At 32.1% G+C, this 14057-nt stretch overlaps 1 long non-coding RNA gene across 1 annotated transcript in view; it reads right to left on the reverse strand.

Moving 5' to 3' along the window:
* Positions 1-10083, reverse strand: part of LOC147809514 (uncharacterized) — a 28606-nt gene extending 18523 nt beyond the window's left edge. Inside the window, exon 1 of the long non-coding RNA XR_015433789.1 lies at positions 9768-10083. This is a non-coding gene — a long non-coding RNA (uncharacterized LOC147809514). The remainder of the gene's footprint in view (positions 1-9767) is intronic.
* Between the last annotated feature and the right edge of the window lie 3974 nt (positions 10084-14057).

The following is a 14057-nucleotide window of genomic DNA, read 5'->3' on the forward strand; positions in this document are numbered from 1 at the left end:
TTCATTTCTAAAAAGTACCATTTTTCACACCACTTAGTACACTTGCTACTTTGCTATCTAGGGGCTATCTGAACCATGTGAGGCACATTTTCCTATGGAATGTTTTTTATACTGAATTGAATGAAAAAGAATAGGAATTAATGGGATGAATAGATTTTAAGTGTTAAGTATTTTTTAATAATACATGCAATTCAAAGATATTGCATATCAATATATATGGTTATGGGAAGTTTTTGGGACTATCTTAATGTGTACTTCATCGACGAATTATTGCCCATTAACTTCAGAAAATAATCTTTTATCTGGCCTTTTCTGGTTCATCTTGATTTTTTATGGCTCTTTGTGAGAGACCGACTTCCACATCTTAAACTTGATAAGAAACATTGTTTTAAACTTATCAGTTAATGTTGAAAGACTCGCGTGAGAAATTCCATATTATATATATATATATATATATATATATATATATATATATATATATATATATATCAGACTAATAATTTAGAAACTATGAGTTTTAGGTACAAAAAATAAACTATAAAGTACTCGTTACTTTTGTAACAATTCCTTTAGATGATAAAGTTTATGTTTTTCCACTCCCTCCCCACTCAGCCAATTAACGACGACTTTTTACATTCCGAGTACTTTAAAATGCTGTTTGAACTAATACAAGCATTAAATGATTTAAAATGCACAATACAGTATTTTTAAAATTCTAAAAATAGACTTGTTCTGGATTATTCTGGAATAGAATTGTTCTGATTACTCAGTACCAGCCTTGGTGGGTTCTTACTAATTCATCAGATTTGACATGATTCAAAGAGACAAAATAGTGACACTGCTAGGCATATAGTCTCTAGTATGCGAGCGACATGATCATTATTATAAAAACAATAATAATAATGGTAATACTTATGAGGTGGCCCCACCTTCCTCGCGGCTATGCGTAGCTTCTGATAGGTTGCACCCTAGTTACACCAGTCTGATATATATGAATGGTATTAAAAAGGACAAAGGTTTTGTACAATATTTACACTTTTTACAATGCTTCTTAATAATATATCATCTGTAGGGCTGCGAACTTTCAACGCTTTTTGTAAAAATTTATTCTAGTGGTAGATAACACAATGTTCTGTTGTCAGTGGTAGATAACACAATCTGTTGTTCATTTAAACTTATTTTCTACACCATATAAATGAGTTAAAAGTTCATATGCAACGCCACTGTGTTCCAGCTCTTTGGTGGCGAAACTTTTAAAATATTGACTAAATTACCAAAAATTCTGAATGCTTTGATTTTTAAATGGCTACCACTTTAAAAGATATTTTACTAAAACCGCTGTAGTTGGCAGGACTGCATCTGATGAGAAAACGGCCTGCCTATGGTCTGCGTGTAATATTTTCTTTTAACAATTCTTTGCTAAAGTGATCATTAAATTTCGCCTAGTCACATTTCTGTTGCTTTATCGGAAAATAATGTGATTAGTAATTATTAAAATATAAAAATTTTGAATTTTAGAGCGATGACTGTTGACCTCAGAGGCGACATCGGAGCGTAGAGGGTTAAGGTTCACTTTTAGGGAGGGAAAAAACTTCGGTTTCCTCCCTGAGTGTTAGGACCTAAACTTGAACTTTTGAAATAATTTTCTGCTTTCCCATTGAACTATTTTTATGACATGGAAATCGGTCTAATTGTTTATTATTATACAGAGCCGTGTCGCATATCGAATTAGTTGAAATATAATTCTCCCTCGTCTACTTTTTTATTTAGATTTATTATTTGTATATGTATTTTATTGTAACCGTGATATATTTTTGTTTTGTGTACCTGGCAACTGCGATGCATAATTAGTTTATTTATGTTCCACGTGATTTCGTCTTTATGTTAAGCCTCTGTGTGAATACACAGAGAAAGAATTGAAATCTTTGTGAAAGAATTTAGATTGTGTCACATATGAGAATTGATACTTGATGGGATCGGCTTACTCGAAATAGATTAGAAAGAACAGTTGCTAACGTAAATGAATGCCACGTTTCAACAACCAATCATAGGATCGAGGTACCCACACTACGCCTCGTGCAGGTTTCCCATTATAAACAGGAATCGTTTGAGCTATGCAAACACTTCCTGCTTTAAAAAATATAGCGTTTGGAATTTCATATATCTAGTTTTGGGCTTAATCATTGTAATTTAACTTCTTTAAAAAAATTGAATTATATGTTTATGTTTGTTACCACTTCAAAAAAAAAAAAAAACATCTCCGACGAAAATCAGGAGATTCAGCAGTGAATCACGCTTCTTGCCTCCAATGCCCTAGGGCTAATTTTAGATAAAGGAGTGGAGATCGCTTGCACGGACAGGTACTCAATTAAATCTCAAATCAAGCAAGGCAATAACGAAATATGTATTATTAAATTATATTTAATTGTTTGCTTACCACTTTTATTTTTTAATATTTTCTATTATGATTTCCGATCATGACTCATGTAGTTAATCAACTGATAGCATGACGTTAAATTTACCTAAATAGTAACCATTTATCAATTGTGGTTGCTGTTTCCTATTTGAAATTTACTTAACACGTTCACGCCGGGGTGACCCGCCGGTGGGTCACGCTAGATTGTCTCATCGGGCAGAGCACCGGAGTTAAAAACTGGTAACAAATAAATTTTAGTTTTTTTCCGGGAATAATAAAAATCCATAACTACCAATTGTTTTTAAAGGATGCAATTTTTATATTGAATTGCTTCGTCGAGAAAAATTTCCTTACAGTGAATTGTTATTGTTGAGAATACATTTACTCCTCCCGAATATTATCTAATATTGAAATAGTTCTACTACCAGTATTTTCTCTTTTCCGTCCCGCTTTCAGGCGCAACACCCGGCCTGACCGTGTTAAGCAAGGCAATAATGAAGTATGTATTATTAAATTATATTTAATTGTGAACATACCACTTTTATTTTTTAATATTTTCTTATAATTCTTTCGATTAAGAATCATGTTTTTCACAATGTAATTTATTCTATGTAAAATTTACCTAAATAGTAACCATTTATCAATAATGGTTGCTATAAGTAATTTATGAAGCCAGGTTTCTTTTTCCTACTGGGAATTTATTTAAATAAAGTGTTTGCGATAACTTGAGTGAAAAACGCATGTTTTACAAAAATTACGCATTAGTAGTGCTGAGAGAAAACGGAGAATGTACAGTCAACCCTCCTATAACGCGATACTCTCAGAACGCGGTTTCCATATAACGCGGAGCTGAAAATGCGACAGCCTTCCTATAACGCAGTACTCTCAGAACGCGGTTTCCGTCAACAGCATCCCATAAGTTCCTTCCGCGTAGCCGAAGAATGTTTAGCCTAAGCTGTTTAGTTCGTTAGGGCCTATTTGAATTATAAGGGAACAGATGGCGCCAGTTTTATGTAGGTCCAGGCATTGGGAACGCGACATAGTAACTAGATATGTTTACATAAAGATTATCTCCGGCTTATCTCATAGCGACATCGGTTTTAGTCTTTTCAGAGCTCTTTCACAGAGCACACGTTTTGTTGGTGATCAAGTCTTTCAAAAAATTTTTCTGCACCGTCCGTTCGTTCAGCTTTTTGCTGTTTAATTTGTGGTTTATAATTGGACAACATTACACAATACTGTAAGTAATATTCTTCGTTTGTTCTGATATAATAAAAATAAAGTAATTATTAACCCTAGATTTGCATCATGTCAAACACGAAAGAAACAAGGAAAGGGTTAAAAAGAAAGTTTATATCTCTTGAAGATAAAATCGAAATTCTAAATCTTTTAGAAGGCGGGGAAAAACTATCGTCGGTTGCAAAATCAACCAAGTTGAGTGAATCTACAATTCGAACCGTAAAGAAAAATGCAGACAATATAAGGAAAACTGTGGCAGATGGCTGTCCGTTATGTGCGAAACGTGTTACTCGCGCACGAAATTCTAATCTGGTTAAAATGGAACGGGCGTTAATGATTTGGTTGGAAGACTGTATAGCCAAAAAGATTCCTATCAGTGGAAATCTTATCAAGCAGAAAGCACTTAAAATCTATGAACATTTAAGGAATATTGGGCATTCTTCTGCAGAGCTAGAAAATCATTCGTTTGTCGCGAGTAAAGGGTGGTTTGAAAAACTAAAAAAAAGGTACTCATTTCACAATATTAAGTTTCAAGGAGAACAGGCCTCAGCAGATGCTGAGGCTGCCGAGAATTATAAGCTGGAATTAGCTAGAATTATCAATGAAGGAGGCTATTCACCTCATCAGATTTTTAACGCCGATGAGACGGCATTATATTGGAAAAAACTACCATCTAGAACCTTCATTTTGAAAAATCAAAGGCTTGCTCAGGGGTTTAAACCTTCAAAAGAACGCGTCACCCTTCATATGTGCAGCAATCTATCAGGGAGCCTGATGATAAAACCTATGATAATAAATCGTTCTTCAACTCCCCGTGTTATGAAAAACATTAATAAGACCAAATTGCCTGTATTCTGGAGATCTAATAAGAAAGCTTGGATGACCCAAGATTTATTTAAGGATTGGTTTTATAATTGTTTTATCCCGGCAGTGGAAACCCATACGATGGAAAAAAAATTGTATTTCAAAGTTTTATTGGTTCTTGATAACGTTGGTTGCCACAACATACAACTGGATCATCCAAATGTAAAAATTGTCTTCCTTCCTCCTAACTGCACGTCATTAATACAACCTTTGGACCAAGGAGTCATTCAAACTTTAAAAATGTATTACACACGCCAAGTTTTCCAAACTATTTTCGACAGATTAGAAAGTAGTGAAAATAAAACCCTTACTCAAGTTTGGATGGAATTCTCTATTTTAGATTGTATTAGAACCGTGTCATCGGCTTGCGCGGAAATTAAACCATCAACGCTTAATGCGTGTTGGAAACCCCTTTTACCTGAAATGGTTCAAGCAATACAAAATGATTCTACGATTTCACTCCCAGTTACAGAAATAGTAAACATTGCTTCTCGTTTAGGTGATGAAGAATTTACAACAAACCATCAGGATGTAAGAGAACTCGTACTCGGGGAAGAAACTTTAGATGAGGATGAACTGATGGATTTAATTAATGCACCCACCTCAAATCCATTGGTAAACGAAAATAAGAAAAACGAATGGGTGCCAAATGTCGATTTACAGGATGTGAAAAAAGGGCTAAATTTGGCTAAAGAATTAGAATTCCATTTCATTGAAACTGATCATTCAACGGTGCGTAGCGCAAAGTTTAAAAAGAGAGTTAAGAAAAGGTTTTAGTGGAGTTAGAAAAAAAAGCTACAATCGAAAACCAATGTGAAGATGAGCCAAGTGAAGAAGACATTTTGCCTATTAAAAGAAAACGAGTAAGGCGACTCATATTATCTGACAGCGAGGATGAGTGTTGAAAGATTAAATTTTACAAAAGTCTTTCTTGTTTTTGTTGGAAAACAGTTTTTTAGTTTAATTTTGGTATCATTTCTTTATATAAACTCTTCAATTCAATAAAAATAATTTATAATTTATCTTGTCCTTATTGGTCTCCATATAACGCGGTACGAATGATGTGATTTGTACTAATTCTGCGTTTCTTATAGCGCGGTTTCCATACAACGTGGTAGACGGTCTCCATAGAACGCGCTACGAATTAGCCTGGTTTGTACGGTTAAATCCGAGTTTCTTATAGCGCTGTTTCCATATAACGCGGCACGCACTCACCGCGTTATAGGAGGATTGACTGTACATAATAATATAACTCCTCAGGTTAGCATGTTTCACGAGTGTTTAAAATGGCTACCTTAACCATTCCTTGTAACAGTTTGTATTTATGTACCTTCGTATAATATTAAATTACCATATTGTTAGTGGTTTTAAAAAAAGGACGATTTCCAAAACTGAACGCAAAGGATTTCAAGCAATATATTTTTAAAGGTAGGAAGTGTTGGCATAGCTCAAAGAATTCTTGTTTATAATTGCAAAATCAATTGCTACATCGCTATCGGTACGAATTTTAACTTGGAATTGTAATATACGGCAGCCATGATTTTTTTAGTTAGTTTACTTTTAAACGAATGATAAACAAGTAGGTTGATTACCATGTTATAAAGATAGTTCTACGGGTAATTTTTCAATGGAAAGTTCAATGGGAGGAAACTGAAGTTTTCTTTTTCCTTAAAAGCAATCTCTGCCCGATGTCGCCTCTTTCAAGGTAAAATTTTCATAATTTAATAGTTTGTAACCACATTATTAAATATGAGTTCTCAGATGGGAATTTTGTTCGATAGATACAATAGATAGCACCCCCCTCTTTACTCACATGGATACTCCCGAGATGAGGAAAGGAACAAAGGTGATTCTCAGCTCGGGAGTGTACCACCCCAAGATATTTAACCTTTTTCTCCCCCTTTTAGATTATTAGATTTTATTTAAACATTAATTTTCATTATCAGATACTTATTAAGTTTTTCACATATTTTATCTTATATTATATCCATATACTTATAAATTCTCACATGAACTGTGTACTACAGCATGCTATCCAGCCGTCAACTGCCTCATTTATCGCCAATTATCTATGCCAACATTCGCCCTAGGGCAAACTCCTGATAAAGTGTGGTGCCTGCTGCCGCGGGCTGTAACTTAACCAAAAACATAGATCAAGTCAAATATTCATTATGAAGCAGAAAAATGTGACAAAGCAAAATTTAATGATAACTTTAGCAAAGAATTCTTAAATGAAAATATTACACACAACCCATGGGCCGCCTTTTACTTATCGGATGGTATACAATCCAAGAGGTAGTGTAAATATTGTACATAGCTTTTTTCTTCCTATTTCATTATCATTCATATACATCAAACTGGTGGTGGAACCGGGGAGCCACCCACTAAGAAACTGCGGACAGCCTGATTAGAAGGTCCACCGGCCGTACCTATATTGTCATTGTTTTTTCGATATTAATGTTTGCGCCGTCCATATACTAGACTATATTTAAACCCATGTCATTATTTTAACTCTTTGAGTCGTGTCAGATATGGTGAATCAGTGAAAGAACACCGAGTAGCTAATTTACAATCCAATGGCGTTTAACTCTCGTTTTCGATAATTTTCCTTTTGGCTGCAGTTGGCCTCAATTATAATAAAAGCTTTTATTTAATTTGTTACCTGAACTAAAATGTTAGGAATCAAGTTTTTTTTTCATTTAAAAAAATGCTAAATTTGGGAGCGGTCGTTAAAGGCCGCTGGATTGGAAAATCGCCACCACTGAGTAGCTAGAATTCTGAGTATTATTATGTTATAAGTGATGACTAAAAGTGATTTGAGTATTTGCCTGCATCATCGCTCTAATAGTTATTTCAATGCCACGGGCAAATAACTTTTTGGAAGAACTTAAAAGTTGGCAAGTATGTTAAAGTATTTTAAGCAACTTAGTGCCCACTTTAGCGCATTGGCGTGCTGTATCTGATGTAGGATTTGGGGCTCTTACACTAGAGAGACCCTTTCTTATGTATCATTTTTATTACGAAGAAAAATTTTCTAGCACGTAGCTCAAACAAAATACATATCTTATGCAGAATAAAATGTGATTTTCAAACAATTAAATAATGAAGTTTTAGGTCATTAAAATTTGACTATTCCGCACATTTAATTAAAATTTGAGAATACTTACTTTGAGGGAAATAATAAATTTTATAACACATAACAATGAACTTAAGATCTAGATTTAGTTTTTTTTATTGTTCCATTTAAAAAAAAAATTGTCTCCTGATGTGATTTCAATATTCTTTAAAATGGTGTGTGATAAAAAAAATTTGCCCTGGGCGTGATTTTTCAATTCAGCGGTGGCGTTTGGCGTCATACTTCCGTGCTTGACATTTTCTTAAATAAAATGAAATAAACTTGACTTTTTACTTCTTATAATTCAGGTAACAAATTTTAAACAAAAAAGTAAAAGCTTGCATTATAATTGCGACCAATTACAACCAAGAGAAAAATCTAGAAAAAGAGAACAAGTCGTTAAAGGATGCTAGAATGTAAATTAGCAGTTCGGGCATCCACGCATATCTGCTCGACACTTCATTCGTTTAATTAGCATTTTAAAACACTCTGAGTACAATATATTTTAAGGGATATCAGCCAATTCTCTCGAATTGAATTTAGGGGAGATTTTCTTTTTGCATTAAATGAGGTTACAAAACTAATGTTTTAACACTTTCACTCCGACTTCCATGCATACGTGACAGTATGAAACATTCTCAAATGGATTTAAAAAAAAAAAAAACTGGCTACCAAACTATTTTTTTAGAAGCTTATTTGTGGGCAAGGTAATAAAAATTAGACCTATTTTAATTACCAATTAATTAGTTCGCAATAAAAAATATATAGTTACATTTTTAACTGTCATTGAAACAAGCGTTGCCTACTTGCTTGACTTAGTAAAAAAAAAAAGAAACAATTACTTTATAGTGGTAACGATATTTTAGTCATTTTTACTTTCGCATTTTTTAGTTAAAGTAACTTTTCCGCCACTACATATTAAAAATGCTGAGTATCAAATAAAATACAACTTTAATGCGGTTATCTCACGGTGACTCTTTTAAAGAGTAAGGGTAATTATCTTTGTTCTAGAAGTTTTATAATTGAATTCGCTAACAATGTATTAAAACTTTTGAGGGAAGCGGAGCAGTTGTCATCCGTGTTGATTAGATATATAATTAGATATATACTACCAATGATTAACTCCGTAGCCTTGTAATTTTGAATCCAATCCAGAAGACAAGGGAACTCCTGGATCAAGTATTGGGAAAAATGTAACCATCAAGAAGGTTTTTTGATGCAACTGACCCACATTCGTGTTAAACGAAGAGGAAAATCCCGAAAGCCCCCCACATGTGGATAGGGGATTCTAACCCACGATCCTTCTACCACTGAGGATATTTTACGTCGGCACTGTTTTCGGTGCGAGCCAGTTGCGAAATTCGACCAGTCATCGCTGGGATTCGAACCCAGGTCAGCTCATTGGGAGGTGAGACCTCTATCCCATGAGCCCCAACTGCCTTATATGTTGTGTTGGAAAAATTCTATTAATTATAATATATTAGAAAAATTACTTTTGCTCCCAAGATGAAAAGTATTTTCTGAAACTACTTCAATTTCGTAGTAGTTAGAAGGTATGCCTAAACGCTTTTGTTAAATTTTGGTTTAACGGATTTCCCTTCTTATAAAATGTTTACCACAGTAACTTATTTCCACAAAATACAAAAGTCCTTTATATATATATATATACATACATACATCATAAGTTAAGAAAAATTCTTAATTTCTTCGTTAAAAAGGATTCGCAATAAATCTCAAATGAGTGCTGAATATGAATACTTAGATCGTCGCAAAAATGCACCCCTCATGATATCAAAATTCTTTTCCTTCAAATTAGTTTAATTTGCTTGAATAATATTTTTTTTTGCTTTTTTATTTTTCATTGCATAAAGTGATAACAAAATTTATACTTAAACATTTCAGGTTTGTTCCGCCTACTGATAAACATTTGAAATTGCTGCAAAAAATCTAAAAAAGTGTTTAGTTTTTAACAAAATTTAAAAAATGAATTGTTATTCCATTTCGTGATATTCCATTTCAAATATTGCGAGGAGACAAAACGTCGTAATTGGCAACTATAATTACTATTTAAAAAAAATATGATGAAATATTCGTTTGAATTAAAAGAACTCTTAAAAAAAATAAAACACTAACCTTCTCTTCTTTTTCTTCTCCAGCGTTGGCAACAGATACGGATAAGGATAAAGCAACGAGGAATACAGCAAGCAGGATAAAAACTGTCGAAGAATTCATTGTGAAGCTAAAACAAGAAACACAGAAGATCTAAATCTATCACGAATTCACCACAGATACCGACGACTGAGCGAAGCCGAATGCTCTCTTTTGGTAATCGACCCACGGGAGCTGTAAGCTGGTTGGTTACTCAATATTCGTCTGCCCAACGGAACTTAAAGCACGTCACAGACAGTAGAGTATAACAAAAGAGAAAAGAATGCACGAATGAAGAACCACAGAGAATATTCAGATAATAAATTTTATGTTTGTACATACAATACATAACAAGACGAAGAATGAAGTACAACTGCATAATTTTATCTGCCATGTGATATGAAATATGATGAATTATGAAAATAACCCGGAGCGCGAACTTTGGTGTTAAAAAAGAATTCTTTTTTGTCTAGAAAAAATATAACATTTTTTACGTAATATAGGAATATCAGCTTAAATTTTATTTGTTTAAACCATTAAATTCCCACTTCATATTTTGCAACGTAAGAGAAAAGTATCTCTCTAAAATAATACGTGTTAGTACTTTTATTTTTCATTTACATTTCGTCGGCTTTTAAGTAAAACACATTTTGTTTTTCTAGTTTTGAGTTATTTAGCCTATCAGGTCTAAAATGTTCCTGGTCTAAATGTTGGTTGTTGGAACACTTAAAATCATAATTTTGTGAAATACTAATTTATATTTGGTTTTATACTTCCATAACATTAACCCCTTAACTTGTGCGCTCCAGTTAATTTGGGCGAGCTAAACTGTGCACACTCGAGATAATTCGAGCGGCGTTGTATTTTATGCTGCTATAATTTTTCAAACTTGAATATAATCGAGAATTAAAAATAACAATGTGAAAGCTAAGAAAAAAAATAGTTTTATTGATATTTATCATTTACATAGGATTGTAAGCTATAACACTTATTTATTCAAGAATAAAATATTCAGAGATGCCAACTTGCTCCGGACAGCAAATATATAGTACTTTAAAGTGGGAGTTTATCAATTGTGATTCTTGGTTTAATAAATTCAATTTAGTAGGTTTTTATCCACCACTATTTCTAAATAATTCGTAGGTTTATATAAATCACCATTTCTTCATACATTGTCATGCAAGACCTTTTACAAAGTAAGTAAAAATAGTCAAATGTTTGCAAAATTTACTTAGTAGTTAATTACCGTTTTTCTTAATTATTTTGGCTTGTCCGGAACAGTTAGCATCTCTGAATATAGCCTTTTTCAATGGAACAACAGCGCAGTATATAAAAATTGTTCACCGAAAGAAAAGACAATGTTCAAAAGTGCGTTTTTCTTCATTAAAAAAAGATTGATTTTTTTTGGCCGGTTTCTTTCTAAGGGGTTAACCTAATAATAGACAACAAAGTGGTCAATATTTAAGAAACAATTTACAGGTAAAAATGGTAGTTTTATCAAGTGGACATTTCTTTCTGTTACCTACCACTTTAGCTTTGAGGAATCACAGCACTTAGACTTCAAACCCTAATATAAATATTAGTATTATTAACATATTATGGTATACCGAGAGAAGGTAACACAGAGCTCCAGAGAAGTTTACTTGCATAGAACGTCTATGTCAGAATAATTTGTTAACTTCTAAACTGCAAAAATGTAAGTTATCACTTTTTACCCATGAGATATTTTTTCTCGGTAATTACAGCTTAAACTATGCAAACAATTATAGTTAAATTATTTCAAATCGCTCTAAAGATTTTAAAAATATGAATAATCTATGACAGATTCAGAAATTTTTTTTTGTCTAAATACAGAACTTAGTCACTTTTTTTTTTAATGTTTGCGCAGTGTTAAATAAATTTGAACTGGAAATCGTTGATAACGTATTCATTAAATTTAACATAATTTCTTCAGTATTTTCATTTAAAATATTTTTTCTATAATCCCCAATGATTTGACTATAGTATTCATTAACTCACTAAATTTATTAAATTTAACATAATTTCTTCAGTATTTTTTTAAAAATATTTCTTCTACAATCTCCAATGATTTAAATATAGAATGTCTTAAGACGGGTTTCTAAAAACCAACACTTATTTGAAAAACTAATCAAAGAAAGGAGACAAAAATGTGCAGTTTGCTGCATTTCTCTTTAGGAAACGAGATTTTATTATCACCGGATTTTAAAGTTAGATATAAAGTTCATTAACAGATGGCGCTGATCTGTGAAAAATCATAAAATAATCTATTTAAAATTAATAAAATTTAAATCAAAACCCATCTGGGCAAATTTTTCAGAAAGAATGCAACATGACAACTGCTCCACTTTCAGCAAAAGTTTCAATGAACTGGTTCAGAGTGAAATATTAAAACTTTTAGAATAAGAATAATTACGCTCACTCTTTGAAAGAGCTACCAAGAGATATTGCAATAATGCTGCCTTTCATTTGATACTCTAAATTTTAACATGTGGTGGTGGAAAAATTACTTAATATGAAAAATACTAAATTAAAAATGACTTAAATTGCGTTAGGAGTGAAAAATATTTTTCTTTTTTTTACAAGGAGGAGCAAGTTAACTTCTCTGAGAATGGTTTGTCAGTCAGCAAAAAAGTGAATTAAAGTTCTTGCAATCATGAGTGCTATCTGTTGAAGAGTATTGTAACTAATTTTAAAGTTTTGGTGAAAAAAATTTCTCGTTCCCTAAGCAGAACCCACAAAATCGAGTGTTTTTTCTTATTTCTGTATGATTAATTTTTCAAATATTCAATCATTTGTTAGGTTTTCTGCTGAAGCTAGATCTTAGTTTTCTGCCTCAACAACAAAATTCCAGAAACTCAAGAAAATTATTAATGGGTAAAAAATAAAGTAATTTCGGTTTCTTGGAGTGATATAAAACTCAATTTTTCATGCACAAAAAATGAACTTTAATGAATCAGATATCTTCTTCCATTCTGTTTGATGACCCTTTGCCATCTTTCTGGTAACTTCATGATGTTGTGCTATTAGAACTTCTGGTCCTTATCTTAATTTTTGAGGTCAAAATTTTTGAGAATTTGAAGTCATGATTATCAACGAAATTTTTGCCATTAAAAAAAATTGTAAGCTTGGAAATGAGCGATAATCCGTTGCTCAAGGTCGGGGCTATATACAGGGCCATAAATCAGGAAAGAATCGTGTTCCACCTCGACAATGAGCATTTTGAGCAACAAGCACGATATAATTAAAGCTTGGTTGGGAAGTGATGTCGCATTCCCCATATAGCACTGACCTTGCACCATTGGATTATCATTGTATATGGAAGTTTACAAATCGTTTAAAAGGTAAAAATTTCAATAAAAGCGATGACTACAAATCGCACTTTTTTTCTGATAAGAACCAAAAGTTCTGTGAATGCTGGATCATGAAGTTATCAGGAAGTTATCCAAATGTTATCAAACATAATGGAAGATATTTAATTGACTACAAGTTATATTTTGTAAGTAAAAAGTTGAGTTTCATTTCACATTAAAAAACCCGAAATTATTTTATTGCCAAACCAATAGTTATTTAAATTATATGAAAAAAAATGGGTACTTAATTCTACGTAATTCTTTTAATTCAAACAAATATTTTGAGAAATGAAGCAAATTTAAAATCAATACCCAATTTATTTCTTAAAAAAAATTGATATTTGGTAGTCATAGAAATCAGTTTCAATTTCAGATTAAAATTATATTGAGATAGTTATTAAGGCATTGATTGAAAGAACTAATGTGGACACAAAATAACTTTTCATTGATTTTCTGACGCTTTTTAAAAGGAGTTCTAATCTTATTATTTTATGTTATAATAAATTAATTGATTTTATTTTCATTTTTAACGTAATTCGAAACCGTCTCAAATATATTTATAATTTTATTATTAATATTATTTTTTTTTCGAAAAATTTTACGATGTCACGAATTTTAATCATAAAAAAACATTTCTTTGCATGACATTGACGAATTAAATCGATTAAAAAAAAGACAACATATAATCATATTAAATCAATGATTTCGTTTATTTCAATTCACTTATTTTACACTTTTAAATATTTTTTTGATTGAAATCTTTATGCAAGGACAATAACTAGCATTGATGCCTATAAAATTATATTTTCACAACTTGTACTGAGTACAAAAAAAAAACGAAAAAAAAAGGAAACACCCTTAATAATTGGATTTTTTGGGGTGGACTTTAAATATGATAATAGTG

This window comes from Parasteatoda tepidariorum, chromosome 5, assembly GCF_982258835.1.
Source record: "Parasteatoda tepidariorum strain Cologne lab strain chromosome 5, Ptep-v5.0, whole genome shotgun sequence".
Lineage (NCBI taxonomy): Eukaryota > Metazoa > Arthropoda > Arachnida > Araneae > Theridiidae > Parasteatoda > Parasteatoda tepidariorum.